Below are 16141 nucleotides of genomic sequence, written 5' to 3'. Positions count from 1 at the left end.
TTCCCTCTGCGGAGCATGTATTAAATAAGCGTACGTAATTCGATGTTGTCTGGGCAAAGGCCAGTTTAAGTACTTGGTTAGGCACCCGGTCTGGGCCAGGATATGTATTATTTTCGATTCTATTCACAGCTCGAAGAACCTCGTCTGCTGATATTCTTGGAAACTGATGTGCGATTTGCTTCGAGGTTAAAGAAATTAAACTTCCTTTGTTTAGGGAATAGTGTGCTTACCACTTCATTCAAAAAAATCGGGCATGTTGGTATGGATTCCTTAGCAGACTTCAGCTTCTTGGTCACCACCTTGTATGCTGTCCCCCAAGGATTGCTTTCGGCATCATCGCAGAGCATCATATTATTGCAGAGTGATCACTTTGAGTATAACGCTCACTAAGCTTCCACTTATACCCAGGTTTACTCCTTGTGCGCTGCCGTTTATTTATCGTTAATCACGCGCCCTCCGTATGTTTTTTCCCCTCCATATTTGCCATAGCTGCCTTTTGTGAAACATTGACCATGGATTTAGGAACTTCATTCTCTTTCCTAGACGGTCCTTGTATTGGTAATACCTCACCCGGTGTTCGTACATGGGTCCGCTTTGTCCTTTTCTTGTTTGTCCTTTTCTAGTTATTCCAAGAGAAGGAGTCGTCTGCGAATACTTCGTATCTTTTGTACGAGGTTTAGCTTTTCATACCTCTTCTGCTACCTGATCGTAGGAAAATGTAATCGCCTTCACTAAATCTCTGAGATTTTGGTTTATGGAGCGTTTGCCACTGCCAATGATAACCTTCAGATCGTTTATAAGGCGACCGAGGCACAGGAGAGCATTTTCTTCATTTTCTTGTTCAACAGGGTCTGCCACTGGGTCTGTGATACCTAGAGCGGGCGCAGTATTTAAAGAATTTGGGCGCACAGGAGAATGTGATGAACGCGGTCGTCGCTCGAACGGATTTAAAATGCCCTCTCCGACGTATTCCAAACCAGTTACCGATGGAGTACCTTCCATTTTGAGGAAGCTGATCCACCCGATGCTTCGTTCGCAGCGCCACCTGTCGTTTAGCCAAGACGCCTACCTTCAGTGTGGGTGATAGTTTGAACATACACCTCCAAAAGGGGATCGCTGAATTGCTGAACACTAAACAGCTGTTTCATGGATCGCGCGCAATTTTTTCAAAAGTTTCAAATCGCTTACTTTATTTATGTGTCCCAGGTAACGTGAACGTTCTTTTGCCAAAAGGAATCACTACACTATTGTCACGAGGGGGCGTACGGTGTGATATATCAGGAATGTCCGATCACTACGTTTTGTCCACATAAACACATATAAATTCATATGAACACTTTTATTATTAAATTCAATGTATCATTTTACAAAACGTTAAATTCGGCTATAAGTTAGCCTTTTTAAAAGATAATATATAATGAATATTTTTGCGACTTCACTACTGCGACTCTGCACTCGAACTCCTTCACTACTCGTCGGCGTCGGTCTTACTTCGCCGTTTTTTCACAGCGACATCAAAGCAGGCAAATTCAAAAGGCGTATATGGCGAATAAGAAATGCAATTAAAAGGTGGTGACTTCGAAATTGACTCTGTGGTTAGAATGATTTAATCTCGGCATGTTTTCTTAAGTGTTGGTTTAAAGGTTACGTGACAGCTCGGCCTTTCCTGACTAGAGATCGGCCTCGATGTCTTCGTCGCTTGAATCGTCGATATCTAATTCTGGACAAACGCGGCACCACGGCTTGATTTTATCTACGGCGTAGACTGAACAAAATTTCTTGGACGTGACTTGATAACCGGGGATATCTTCGATGAGGTATCGATCGTTGCCCAAAACTTTTCGAATAATATAGGGGCCGCGGTATTTCGGCTCGAGTTTTCGTGATTCGCCTACAGACGCTGGTTCGTTTTCAATGACGACAATATCGTTTTCTGCATAAGTTTTTGGTACTGCATGCTTACTATCAAATCTCTGCTTCCATTTTTCTTGCTCGTTGCGTATGTTGATTGCGGCTAGTTCGTGCTTATCGGCGATTGTCGTTGTTGATTCAGTTTCGAGGTCATCATGTATCGCAGCTATAATTTTATTTTGGACGACATCTCGAATATTAAAGTCAAACACCAGTTGATTCGGGCTAAAACCCGTCGTTGAATTTTTCTGGGAATTTATGGACCATTGCAGATTTCGAAGCGTTAAATCCCAGTCTTTCGGCTCTTCAATCGTTGTTCGTATAAACGAAAGTATAAGTTGGTTGGCGCGCTCCACCTGGCCATTTGCTCGTGGAGTGCGCACTGCGGTTTTTATATGTTGTATGTTGTTGTTGTCGCAATAAGACTCAAATGCTTTGGACGTAAAGGCCGTACCTCGATCAGATACGATCTGCGATGGAAGTCCAAAGTAGCTAGTCATTTCGTTAAGTGTTTTTAATACGTGTATCGTTTTGGTATCTCTAACGGCTTTAACTACGAGAAATTTGCTAAATGCATCGGAAATCGCTAGTATGTAGCAATTTCCACGTTTGCTTTTTACAAATGGACCCATATGGTCGATATGTATTCGATAAAAAGGAACGGGTTTAACTTCGCTGTAATGTAAACTACCTTCATTTTTCCATGAACGTTGCTTCTTGTAGCAGCAATTGACACATGCGGATATATATTGTTTTACATATTTTCGCATTTGTGGCAACCAATACGCCTGCTTAAGGCGTTCTAACGTTTTCTCTATTGCTTGGTGACCTACTTTATCATGGCAGTATTGTAATATGCGCCATCGTACAGCTTTTGGCACCACAAACTTAAGTCCGCCTGGTTCTCTTCGGTAAAGTCGGTGATTTTGCAGTTGATATTCTAATTTGATTTGATTTTCTTGGGCAGATTTAATTGAACCATTCAAAATTGCTATAATATTTTGTAATTTTTCGTCCTGCAACTGCATTGTTAGTAACCAATCATCTACGTTTGCTGTTACTTTTAAGACTAATCCTGCTGGCTCGATTTCCCTACTGGGTTCGTTTGGCATGCGACTAAGCGCATCGACATGTTGTAGACGTGACCCTTGACGGTGAGTACATTCAAAATCGTATTCAAGTAACTTAAGCCACCATCGGGCAATTTTTGGCTTAAGTTCCTTGTTTTCTTTAACGTGTGCAATAGCAGAGCAATCTGTTACTACACGGAAACGCTTACCTAGTAGATATATTCGGAATCGCTCCAAAGTTTCTACAACAGCTAGAACTTCCAGTTCATAGCTATGACATTTACTTTCGCTTGCGGTACAGTGACGACTGTAGTAAAAGACAGGTTTCCAATTTTTCCCATCAGATGACTGTAATAACACGCCTGCAAGCCCTACGCTGCTGGCATCTGTATGAACTTCATGTTGAGAGTTAGGATCGTATAACGCGAGAATGGGCTCAGCTGCCAATGTATTAATGAGTCTAGTAAACGCGTTTTGTTGGTTTTCACCCCAAACAAAATTGTCAATATTTTCTTTATGCAAAAGTTTTGTTAAAGGTTTAGCGATTAGTGAATAATTTTCAACAAACTTACGGAAGAATCCTGTAAGGCCAAGGAATCTTCTAACTTCGGTAATGTTTTTGGGTTTTGGGAAATTTAATATAGCATTAATTTTTGTCTTCCCAGGCGAGATTCCATTTTCATCAATAACGTGTCCCAAATGTTCTATTTTATTTTGTAAAAATTTGCATTTATCGACGCGTAACGTGAGATTAGCTTCTCTTAACAACATCAAAAATTTTTGTAACCGGTTTAGTCCTTCTTCAACAGTCTTACTCGGTATAATCACATCGTCTAAATACACAAGCACTTCGTTAGCTGGCATTTTCGACACAATATTGTTCATTACGCACTGAAACACAGCTGGCGCATTAACGAGACCAAAAGGCATTCTGTTAAATTCATAATGTCCTTCCGTCGTAACAAACGCGGTAAACTTTTTAGAGGTTTCTTCAATTTCGATCTGGTGGTAACCCATTCTTAAGTCAAGGGTTGTAAAATACGTGTTACCGGCTAACTGAGCAAACTGCTCCTCCATGTTCGGCATGGGGAACGGTTGTTTAATTGTTACTTTATTCAAACATCTGTAATCAATACATAATCGATGATCACCACTCTTCTTATCAACGAGCACAACCGGCGAAGAGTATGGCGATTCGCTTGGACGTATAATATCGTTTTCGAGTAATTCCGAGATTATTTTCGCAATAATAGGTCTTTTCGCGAACGGCACGCGATACGGTTTGAGACATATAGGTACGTCAGTATTCACTTTAATACTCATTTTAGCAATAGCACATTTTCCAATTTCCGAAACATTATTTGCGAACACATCACCGTAATTGTTTATAAGTTTATCAAATAATTTACGTTCATTATTGTTCAAATCGGCGCACGCGTTAATCAATTGTATACGTTCAATTGTACATTTGTCACCTTCGATAACTAGTCGTTTATCAGCGCGACATAATACGTCTTTTCCCAAGAGTACATTTTCTTTGATTAAGTAATCATCAATTATTAGTAAATCGGAAATAATTTTGTTGTTATCGATAACAAGTGGAACTCTTACTTTTCCCGAACAAACGTATTCACCACCCGCAAAACCGTGTAGATTGGTGTTATATTCTTCACACTTTCCTACTTTTTCCGCGAATGATTTTCTTACGAGAGTACATGTACTACCCGGATCCACGATGGACTTCGTTTCGTGTCCGTTCACTAAGATCATTTTTATAATATTTTCCGAATTTTCGCACAGCACTGTATTTTCTAAAATTTTATTTATATCTTTTGCTCTAGATGTACACTTTTCTGTTGTATGTGACGTGCGATTACAATTAGCACAACGTGGCTTTTTCTGCGGCTCTGGGCAATTGTTAGAATAATGCCCTAATTTTGCACAATTATAGCACTTTACATTTTCCAATGCTACTTTTACACGCGGCGTTATCATTTGTTTGTTTTCGTTTGTGTTCGATTCACGCGTATTCGTAAAATTTCGCGACGGTTGCACATAGTTTTTCGTTTTCCTTTCAATTGTTTTTGGTTCATTATAAATACAATAGCTTACTATATCCCGAAGTAAGTCTTGACAACATTTATATTCGTTAGAAATTTTTCTTTTTAAATCAATATCGTTTATGCCATTAACAATATGGCGCACAATACTGGACTCCGGTAGTCCACCTTTTGTTCCGAGCGCTAACATTCGATAATAATATTCCGTCGGTGTCTCCGCGTTTTGACGTTTCGTTTGCGACATTTTTAAATGCACGTCGGCTTCGTTATCAATATACGGAAAATCTGATAAAAACTTGTTCACAAATTGTGGCCACGAAACAAAAACACATTGTTGCGCGTCGATCCACAATTTGGCTGAACCACGCATTTTTTGCTGTAATGCAAAAAGTAAAACACTTTCATTCCATTGATACGTTTCTTTTAAAAGTTCTACACGTTTGACGAATTGTCGCGAATTCAACGATTTATCTGAAGTCGGGTCAAAAATTGGCAATAGCTCAATTATATCACGTGTATGACTTTGATACGACGAATTATTATACACAACGGGAGTATAATGACCATAAGCGTATGGTATATTTTGCGGAACAGCATTACTGTATGACACTGGTACACTTTGATTTGGCACAGCACTTGTTGCATAGCCCGTATTCACCGATTCCCATTGCGAAGGAATGGCTTGTGACGTACACGGTGGAATATAATTTGACGCGGTAGTGTACACTGCGGGTACAGGAGACGACGATAATAACCGTTCAAAATTAGTTGATACGACAGTCGGCTGCCTTGGAGTTAATAGAAGCGAATGCAAATCCGCTATTGTTTTTTCTAAATTCGAAACGCGTTGTATTACCGAAAAATTATTTTGCGTTAACGTTGATTCATCATTTTCGTTCATTTCTGCATTCATATGTTGCATTAATCGTTCAATAAGTTCGTTTTTACGTCCCGACGTAGACAATCCAAACTTTTTACATTCGTTTCGCAGTTCTTGCAAATTCTTTTTACGTAAAGACATATTCGTTTCTTTTTTTTTTTTTCAATGAATCTGTTCCTATTTTAGTCACTCGTGCACTTAACAAACCGAGAACACGATGGAACTTTTACGAAGTTCGTTTTGTAGCTTATACGTTGCTACTGCCACAGCTCAGCAACATAAGACGTTATTTCAAATCGCACACGACAAAACTGCATTCGCGATGGACAAAGCGTATGCCCACAACAGTTTCAAGACGTTAATTAAAACGCGTCGCTGCAGAACTATGACTTCGTTCGACAAGACTATGCATGTCCACGAGGATCTAACGTTCAAACGTTCATAGGAGTACTAATAACGTATGTATACATACATATATACGTATGTATGTATCTTCGTTTTAAAGCATTTTGTACATGCTTAACGTTATAACATATAATTTCTTTTATGAAATTATTACACTTTTCACTACAACACTATATTTTCATTTCATTTATATAAGTATATGTATTTATCGCATTTTAATTCATATTTTAAACGTTCGCGTACGAAGGGGAGTTCGATCCCTACTTCTGAATAATTGTCACGAGGGGGCGTACGGTGTGATATATCAGGAATGTCCGATCACTACGTTTTGTCCACATAAACACATATAAATTCATATGAACACTTTTATTATTAAATTCAATGTATCATTTTACAAAACGTTAAATTCGGCTATAAGTTAGCCTTTTTAAAAGATAATATATAATGAATATTTTTGCGACTTCACTACTGCGACTCTGCACTCGAACTCCTTCACTACTCGTCGGCGTCGGTCTTACTTCGCCGTTTTTTCACAGCGACATCAAAGCAGGCAAATTCAAAAGGCGTATATGGCGAATAAGAAATGCAATTAAAAGGTGGTGACTTCGAAATTGACTCTGTGGTTAGAATGATTTAATCTCGGCATGTTTTCTTAAGTGTTGGTTTAAAGGTTACGTGACACTATCTTCACTTAAATTGACCCTAAAAAAAAAACCAGAGCTTCTGAAGCACAACCAATTCCGTGTCACTTCTCTATAACGTGGTTAATGAAACCAAATGCGTGCATATTATATATTACGCATATTTTACTCTAAGGAACGAAACTTGCTCTGCAGTTACAATTAATGGTCAAATATACCAGAACCAAATGAAATAAAATATCTTGGTATTCACATAAAAAATGAAAAAGCTATATTGGATGCTTAATTCGAAGTTAGCATTACCTCTACCTACATAGAGTACAAAGTGTTACTGTATAAAGCCATGCTAAACCCAATATGGACATATGGTAAAGAAATGTGGGGACTTGCTACGCTTTCAAATATCGAAAAACTTCAGAGAGTTCAATCTAAAGTCTTGCGGATAATTACGGGACCTTCATGGTATATAAAGAACACTATCATTCACAGAGACATTTGCATACCTCGTGTAGCCTACAAAAGCTTAAAGACTATCCCAATAAACTAGCCCCATAATTACGGGACCTCCATGGTACAAGAGACAAGAACGCTAACATTCATAGAGACATTTGCATACCTCGTGTAGCCTACAAAAGCTTGAAGACTATACCAATAGATTAGCCCGAAATCTACTTTTAAATGAAGGTCACACAAGATTGAGAAAAAAAGACATCCTCAAGTCTGCACTATCTTAATTATCTCATCTCGCACGAGTCTCCGTCCACGAAGGCAATGGAATCCCGGTCATTCCAACTTTTAGTACGGCCAATTCCATCACATCAAAAAAAAACCCCACACAATCGTGGTGGGGGAGAACGGAAGCTTTAAGGGATAGGTAAGGTTATGGTGGTTGTTGTTGCTGTACCAGCATAAACATTCCCCATATTTACCTACGGGGAATGCTGCTGGAGTGACAGTCCTTGACTGGATATAAATCCGGGTCGCTTCGGTAACGTAGAACCGCCTGTCGTGGAAACGAGGTTATGGTGGTAGTCGGTTCGTGTGACCAACTCAGATGCCTTGTGATATCGCTGTGCGATTCGGGAACCTTGTTTATTTATCTTCACGAACCCATTTTTAGGCCCTTATGAAGCGCAGGATTGGTGTAATCACCACGCCAGAAAGTTCTGTAAGAGAATTAAAAAAGTGTATACCTAGACAACCTGATCTGATTTTAGCTAGATAATTTTAGCTGGATAATTGCAAAGGAAGTACTCAACCGTTTCTTCCTCTTCCTCTTCTCTGCAACTTCTGAAATATTCATGGTAGAAAACTCTTAGTCTTGAGGAATGCCTGCCAAATAGCCAATGACCGGTTAAACCAGCCACAACCTTCGAGATATTGTCTCTTGGGAGACTAAGCAATTCCTTTGTCCTTTTCTTGTTTATTTGCGGTCATAATAGACTATGGACACATGTATCTCCACCTCTTCATGGCCTATTGGTCTCTTGGATAATGTTGTTTTTTATTATTAGTGTACTCGTGGCCAAAGGTACTACAATGATACTTTTATCACTGAGCAGTTGTAGAGCAGTACCTTTCCTAGCTAGTTCATCGACTTTAAAGTTTCCCTCAATATCCCTGTGCCCCGGAACCCAAATAAGGATGGCCTTGAATATGACGCTAATATCATTTAGAGCTGCCCGGCATTCCTGTGCAACCTTTGATCTTAGCATAGCCGCTTTCATTCATTCAATAGCCGCCTGGCTATCCGAGAGTATATTTATAATTGTTTTTTTTACGGCATATGTATTTAGATATGTAGCCACTTTTTTATACCTAGAACCTCTGCCTGATAGACACTGAAGTAATCTGGTAGTCGAACGGATAGCTCCAGTCTTAATTCCTTCGAAAATACTCTGTTAAGCCAGATTCTGGCAAACTAGTATAATATAATAATGTAACCTAAATTAGAATAGAATAAATTAAATAATATTGAATTTAAAAATTGAAATTGTATTAAAGCTTAATATTAAGTTATTTTATATTGTTTAAAAATTGAAATTGCATTAAAGCTTAATATTAAGTTATTTTATATTGTTTATTTATAAGTAGGTATGTAGTATACTTTACTGTTTCTCGCTGTCGCTATTTCTTTACCTCTTTCTATTTACTTCCGAGCATTGACTTTATCTCTACAGCTATACCTACTTTCCGTTCTTCCTATTTCTATTTACTTAACTGCAAACTCTCTCTAACTCTCCACTTACTGTTCTTCCATTTCCGCTATTTCTCGTATCTTAGTTTTAGGTCTAATATAAGGACAGTACATGTGTAATAAACTCCACTTTTGAAATTGTAATCGGACGTGCACGGTCTTTAATTTTTTAATTACGCGGCGTTGCAGGCAATATACGTTTTATTTCGCGCTTCTACCCTAACTAAAGTGTTTTTTAAAATTAATATCATCATTATTATATTATTAATTATCTTCACAAAATAGTGAAGAATTTTCATGGCGCCCGAGCAGGGACTTTAGTGCGAAATTCGAGAAATAAACAATAATTTGTGTACATAATTTGTGAACTAAAATCGGAAGTTATTTAAATAAAATACATTAATAGTGACAAAATATTGCAAGTTGGTGATTTGTGTAAGCTGAACCGAAAATATTTAATAATTAAACTAAATAAGCCGAATAAACCAAAAGAATATTGCCCGCGCGGTCCGTTGATAACAAAAACAAAAGTCGTCTCGCAAATTAACAAAACGAACAGCTATACTAATATATGCACATACATATGTATATGCATATACAAAAACCAGTGCAGTGACTTGGAAGTGCAGTAACTAAAAAAGTGCACAGTGACAGTGAGCCCCCAAAAAAAAAACAAAAAAAAAAAAAAAAAAAAAAAAAAATTAATATATCTATCAAAAAACGCTAAAATTATTTGAAAAAAAAAATTAAAAAAAAAATTGTTTAACATATAAACAAAATAAAATATTTATAGCCAAAAAAGTTAAAAAACAAAACAAAAACAAAAAAACATATAGAACATCGCCAACGAAGGGGAGTGAAACTACAGCTGTAATATTCACCGGTTCACCAACTGTTCACCACCAATATCCACCGTTACACCGTTAACATCGAGGGAGGAATGACCTGCAACTGCGTGGCCTGCCAAAGGGAAGTTGAAGCTGGAAAGAAACCAGTCCACAGTAAACAGGTATTGAGTGCGAAGGATTGAAGCTAGAATTGGCTTTGTGATTGACCGAAATTATTACAGTTGCTAATAATCGTCTCACAGTACAAGGGCTTCAATTATTGGCATCTCGTGTATCCACTTCTTATATGCAAATAAACTTATATACTTACATATATACATATCTATATACATATATATATACTGCCTATGAAGTGAAGGATACAGTGGGACCCGAGGTAGAGGAACTTGTTTGTCGCCAAAGAATTTGCGAGTACTATTTTTCGGTTTATTTTCGGGATTTTACAAATTTGGTTTGAGCAAAGACTCAATTGTTCGCTGCTTATTTTCGTCTCATTTTCGTTGGTTCTGGTCAAGTTTCAGCTATTATATATTTCAGTATTTATCGCTTTCGTTTTCGTTTTCGTGCTGACAAGTTTCCAGAACCGTTTTCATTTCACAAAAGCCACAGGCTAAAGCACGAACTTTAATCTCAAAACATGAGTAAACCAAAGTCGGCTATTCCAAGTCTCTCTCCAAGTAAGGAGATGATGGACTTAAAGTCTTTAAAGCGCCAGAGAACTGTTGCAAAAACCAGCATAGTGCGCATAAAAACTGGTCTCCTTGAAAAGACCATGTCGCTAGATCCAATCGAATTGGAGTGCCGACTCGACATATTGAACTCCCACAGCGAAAAACTCATGAAATGTCAGTCGAAAATTGAGGAAATCGACGAAGAAGACATTGCCCGTGGAGAGTTAGAGGACTTAATTGTAGAAACAAAGTCCATTATAAAGTCCATTCTGGCGAGAAATAAATCGTCAATTGCCGAAACATCTTTTACTGCACCTCACAGCTCGCGACTACCAAAAATGTCGTTACCTACATTCAAAGGAGAATATTCCGAGTTTAAAAACTTTATGAGTCTGTTTGAGAGTTTCGTGCATAATGATCCCACAATCCCGGATATTGAAAAATTTAATCATTTAGTATCATGTATATCCGGTGAAGCCTTAGGCACAGTGAAGTCCTTCCAAATGTCTGAAGAAAATTATCCAAAGGCGTTGGCAAGTTTGAGAAAGGTTTATGACAATAAATGCCTGATATTTTTTAATACAGTGTCTAAACTTTTTGAATTGTCAAAAATCCAAAGGCCTTCTGCGTCGTCTTTGCGATCAATGATTGATACAGTGTCTGCAGTATATGACTCCCTTTTATCGCTGGGTGACGATAAGCTTATTTCAAATGCGATGTTGATTCACATAGTCATGTCGAAGGTTGATCCCACTACTCGGTCAAAGTGGGAGGAGCAACTTGACTATGATAAGCTGCCGCTTTGGGCTGAGTGTGAAGTTATGCTAAACAAGAGATACCAGCATTTATCAGCTGAAGAAGCTTCCTCATCCCAACAAAGGCCAAATAATGAAGATACGCGGCAGAAAACAAAAAATCAATAACTGCGACCCTCAAAGACAACATTTATCGCGACGAATTCCAAACTGCCAACTTGCCTTCACTGTGGTTCCAAGGACCATTATTTGACAGCTTGTCCAAAATTCCAAGCGCTTACTGCACTTAAAAGATTTGAATTAGCAAAATCTATTTCCCTGTGCATAAATTGCTTGCGCAAGGGACATACGGTCTCAAAGTGCAAAGCAAATCGCTGTGGTGTATGCAATCGTTCGCATCACACCATGTTGCATCAATATCCGATCTCCTTTGAGACCGAGCCGCAACCTTCGACGTCACAAGCCATGCATATTAGCAGTCTGCCTGACCGAGTCATGTTAGCTACAGCCGTAGTTAATGTAAAGGCCAGCTCCGGTGTTTACGTGCAAGCGCGAGCTCTACTTGACTCCGGTTCTCAAGTAAACTTTATGACCGAAGAGCTTATGCAGAAATTGCGAATCCGTAAGGAAAAATTCGCTCTAAATATAGTTGGAATTGGCAATTCAAATAAAAAGGTCCAAGGCAAGCTTAAAACTTATATAAAATCGAGGATCAACAATTTTGAATTTTCGGCGGACTTTTGGGTAATGCGTTCGATATCAGTCAATCATCCAGATCGGACTGTAAACACAAATGGCTGGAAAATCCCACAAAATATTGAACTAGCTGACCCAAGTTTCTACAAGTGTCAGAAAATAGACATACTTTTAGGAGCTGAAATATTCTTTGATCTGTTATCGGTAGGTCAGATCAGAACCAGCCCAAGGCAGCCAACGCTGCAAAAAACTGTGTTAGGCTGGATAATTTCAGGCAAGTATGCCACAAATAATAGCTCCAGTGCCCAAGTAAGTAGCACATTATGTCAATTTGAAGAAAGCGTTGCTAGCATTGATACCACAATCCGAAAATTCTGGGAATTGGAAGAAATACCTGCACAAATAAATTCCACACGACTGACTCCAGAGCAGGCAAAATGTGAGGAATTTTTTTCGAAAACCACACAGGTTTTACCATGTGGAAGGCTTCAAGTCAGACTGCCTTTCAAAACCGACCGTAAATTACTCGGTCATTCGTATGAAACCGCAGCTCGGCGGTTTCAGGCGCTGGAGAGAAGGACGCTGAAAGATCCAGTACTTCGTAAAATGTACCTGGACTTCATGCAAGAGTATCTCGAATTGGGGCATATGAGTCTAACAAATAATCGACTCCCGAGTGAGCCGCACTATTTCATTCCGCACCAGTGTGTGTTAAGGCCGCAGAGCACAACTACCAAGTTGCGCGTAGTTTTTGATGCTTCGAGTCGCACATCAACACAAGTTGCGTTGAATGAAACCTTGATGGTCGGACCGATCGTTCAAGAGGAGCTTTTTTCGACCCTCCTTCGCTTCCGATTGCACAAATATGCCATGACTGCCGACATCACGAAGATGTATCGTCAAATATTGGTGCACGAAGACGACAGGAACTTCCAGCTCATAGTGTGGAGACAGGATCCATCGGAGCATTTGCAAATTTTTCGATTAAACACCGTAACATACGGCACAGCGCCTGCACCATTTCTCGCCACACGGTGTCTGCAAATGCTAAGCGACAAAAATAAAGCCAAATATCCACTCGGTTCCAAAGTCATTCGGAATGACTTTTACGTCGACGACCTATTAACAGGATCCGACAGTATAGAAAGCCTCACCCAGATACAACAGGAAGTAAATATAATTTTAGAATCGGCAGGCCTGAAATTAGCAAAGTGGTTTTCCAATCATACAAGCTCATCGAATAGTGAGAGTCTCCAAAAATTATTGCAGCTCAGCGATACCGACTCCACCAAAACGCTGGGAATCCACTGGCAGCCGAAAGATGACATTTTTCGCTTCATTCTGGAAGATAATTTTAGCGAGCTGCGAGCAACTAAACGTAATATTTTATCAGTTTCCGCTCGCCTCTTTGACCCTCTTGGTTTATTAGCCCCGCTAGTTACCAAAGCTAAAATCTTATTACAAGAGCTTTGGATTCAAAAGCTAGACTGGGATGAGTCGATTCCATTGCGGCTTGACACTAGCTGGCAAAACTTTAAAGCCAATTTGTTGCAGCTTCCATCAATTAGCATTCCTCGGTATGTAAATACAGAGTCGAGTGCCAGCTGCCAAATTCATGGCTTTTCCGACGCTTCAATAAGAGCGTATGGCTGCTGCGTATATATACGTAGCCAATCCGCTAGTGGTACGAAATGCACGCTGCTTACTTCAAAGTCTAGAGTAGCTCCGCTGAAGACTAAATCTCTTCCGCGTTTAGAGATCTCGGCAGCCCATCTTCTTGCCAAATTATGGTCAAGAATTTCACCAATGTTGAGTCGACCAATAGAACAAACAATTTTCTGGACAGACTCCGAAATAGTTCTGCATTGGATTAAAACGCATCCATCGTCGTTGCAAACTTTCGTCGCAAATAGAGTGTCCGAGATCCAAGAGTGGACCCAGAATGTGTCGTGGCGTCATGTGCCCACAAAACAAAATCCAGCGGATCAAGTGTCTCGGGGTTGTAACGTGGACGAATTGGGTAATTCAATATGGTTTAGTGGTCCACAGTTCCTCCTAGAAGACCCTGCTACATGGCCAAAAAATGTCAACTTCAGTCTCTCTCCAGAACAAGAAGCACTCGAGAAGAAGAAGAACGCAATTACGTTGACCACAATCAATGCCACAACAAATCCACTTCTCGAAATAATTGACAGGTTCTCATCTCACAGAAAAGTGCTTCGGATTTTCGCTTACATACTCAGATGGCTTCGGAAAATACGAGACCGAAAAGCAGAATCTGAAATAATACCCACGGCAAAGGAATTACAATTGAGTTTCCTTAAAATTGTCGAAATAATTCAACATTTTGAATTTAGCGATGAAATAAATAAATTATCGAAAAATAACGTACTTCCCTCAAGTTTGCAGAAATTAACTCCATTTCTGCATGAACACTCGGAATCATCATTATCGTTTAAATTGATTCGAGTAGGTGGCCGTTTATTAAACGCGCCAATCCCCTATGATGCTAAGTTCCCTTTGCTATTACGCACAGACTCGCACTTTGTGAAAGCATACATCCGGTTCCTACATTTTCGTAATCACCATGCCGGTCCAAAGGTATTGGTAGCGCTTCTGCGAGAAAAAGTATGGCTGATAAATGCTCGAGAAGCCTGTAGTCGAACTGTAAGAGAATGCATTCACTGTTTTCGTTATAAGCCAAATTTACAAGGTCAGATCATGGGCAATCTACCCGCCGATCGATTACGCGCCCAACGGCCTTTCACAATATGTGGGGTAGATTACTGCGGGCCCATTCACATAACCTTAAAAATTCGCGGTCGCCCTCCGTGAAAATGTATATTGCCATTTTCGTGTGTTTCGCTTCAAAGGCAGTTCATCTAGAGCTTGTAACTGATTTAACTGCTGATAAATTTATTTTCGCTCTCAAAAGGTTCATTGGGCGCCGAGGGATGCCAGCCAAAATATACTGCGACAAAGCGACGAACTTCGTGGGAGCAGAGAGGAAGCTGAGGGAGCTCCGGGAAGCCTTTCTGGCACAGAAAGAGGAGATTCTCCAATACGCCGCCGACGAAGGATTCTTCTTCGCCTTCATACCTCCGAGGGCACCCCACTTCGGCGGCCTGTGGGAAGCAGCAGTGAAGTCGGCCAAACATCTGCTGGTGCGCGCCGTAGGCAACGCGCTGTTAACCGCCGAAGAAAGCGCAACGCTTCTCGTCGAAGTAGAAGCGGTACTGAATTCCCGACCGCTCGCACCACTCAGCAACGACCCCAACGACGGCGAGGCGCTAACGCCGGCGCATCTTCAAATTGGTTGCCCCTTGCGAGCTTTGCCACCGGAGAAGGTACCCGTCAACCTCAGCCGCTGCTTAGAGAGATGGCAGCTTGTTTGCTCTCTCAAGCAACAATTTTGGCGCGCGTGGTCGAAGAGCTACCTTCTGGAGCTTCAGCAGCGCAACAAATGGGTGCACCCGCAGCCCAACGTCCAACCAGGCCAACTCGTCGTCGTCCACGAAGACAACGTACCACCGCAGCATTGGGTGCTCGGTCGAGTAACCGCAACCATTCCCGGAGCGGACGGCAAAATTCAAGTCGCAGACATCACCACTAGGTCGGGTGAAGTACGACGCCCTATTCACAAACTCGCCGTGCTGCCGGTGGAAAACAAGAATTGAAGGCTGTTGGATTCCTTCAAGGTGGCCGGTGTTAAGCCAGATTCTGGCAAACTAGTATAATATAATAATGTAACCTAAATTAGAATAGAATAAATTAAATAATATTGAATTTAAAAATTGAAATTGTATTAAAGCTTAATATTAAGTTATTTTATATTGTTTAAAAATTGAAATTGCATTAAAGCTTAATATTAAGTTATTTTATATTGTTTATTTATAAGTAGGTATGTAGTATACTTTACTGTTTCTCGCTGTCGCTATTTCTTTACCTCTTTCTATTTACTTCCGAGCATTGACTTTATCTCTACAGCTATACCTACTTTCCGTTCT

The sequence above is a fragment of the Anastrepha ludens genome, chromosome X (assembly GCF_028408465.1).
Source record: "Anastrepha ludens isolate Willacy chromosome X, idAnaLude1.1, whole genome shotgun sequence".
In the NCBI taxonomy this organism is placed as follows: Eukaryota; Metazoa; Arthropoda; class Insecta; order Diptera; family Tephritidae; genus Anastrepha; species Anastrepha ludens.
Note: the sequence above shows the minus strand (reverse complement) of the source record.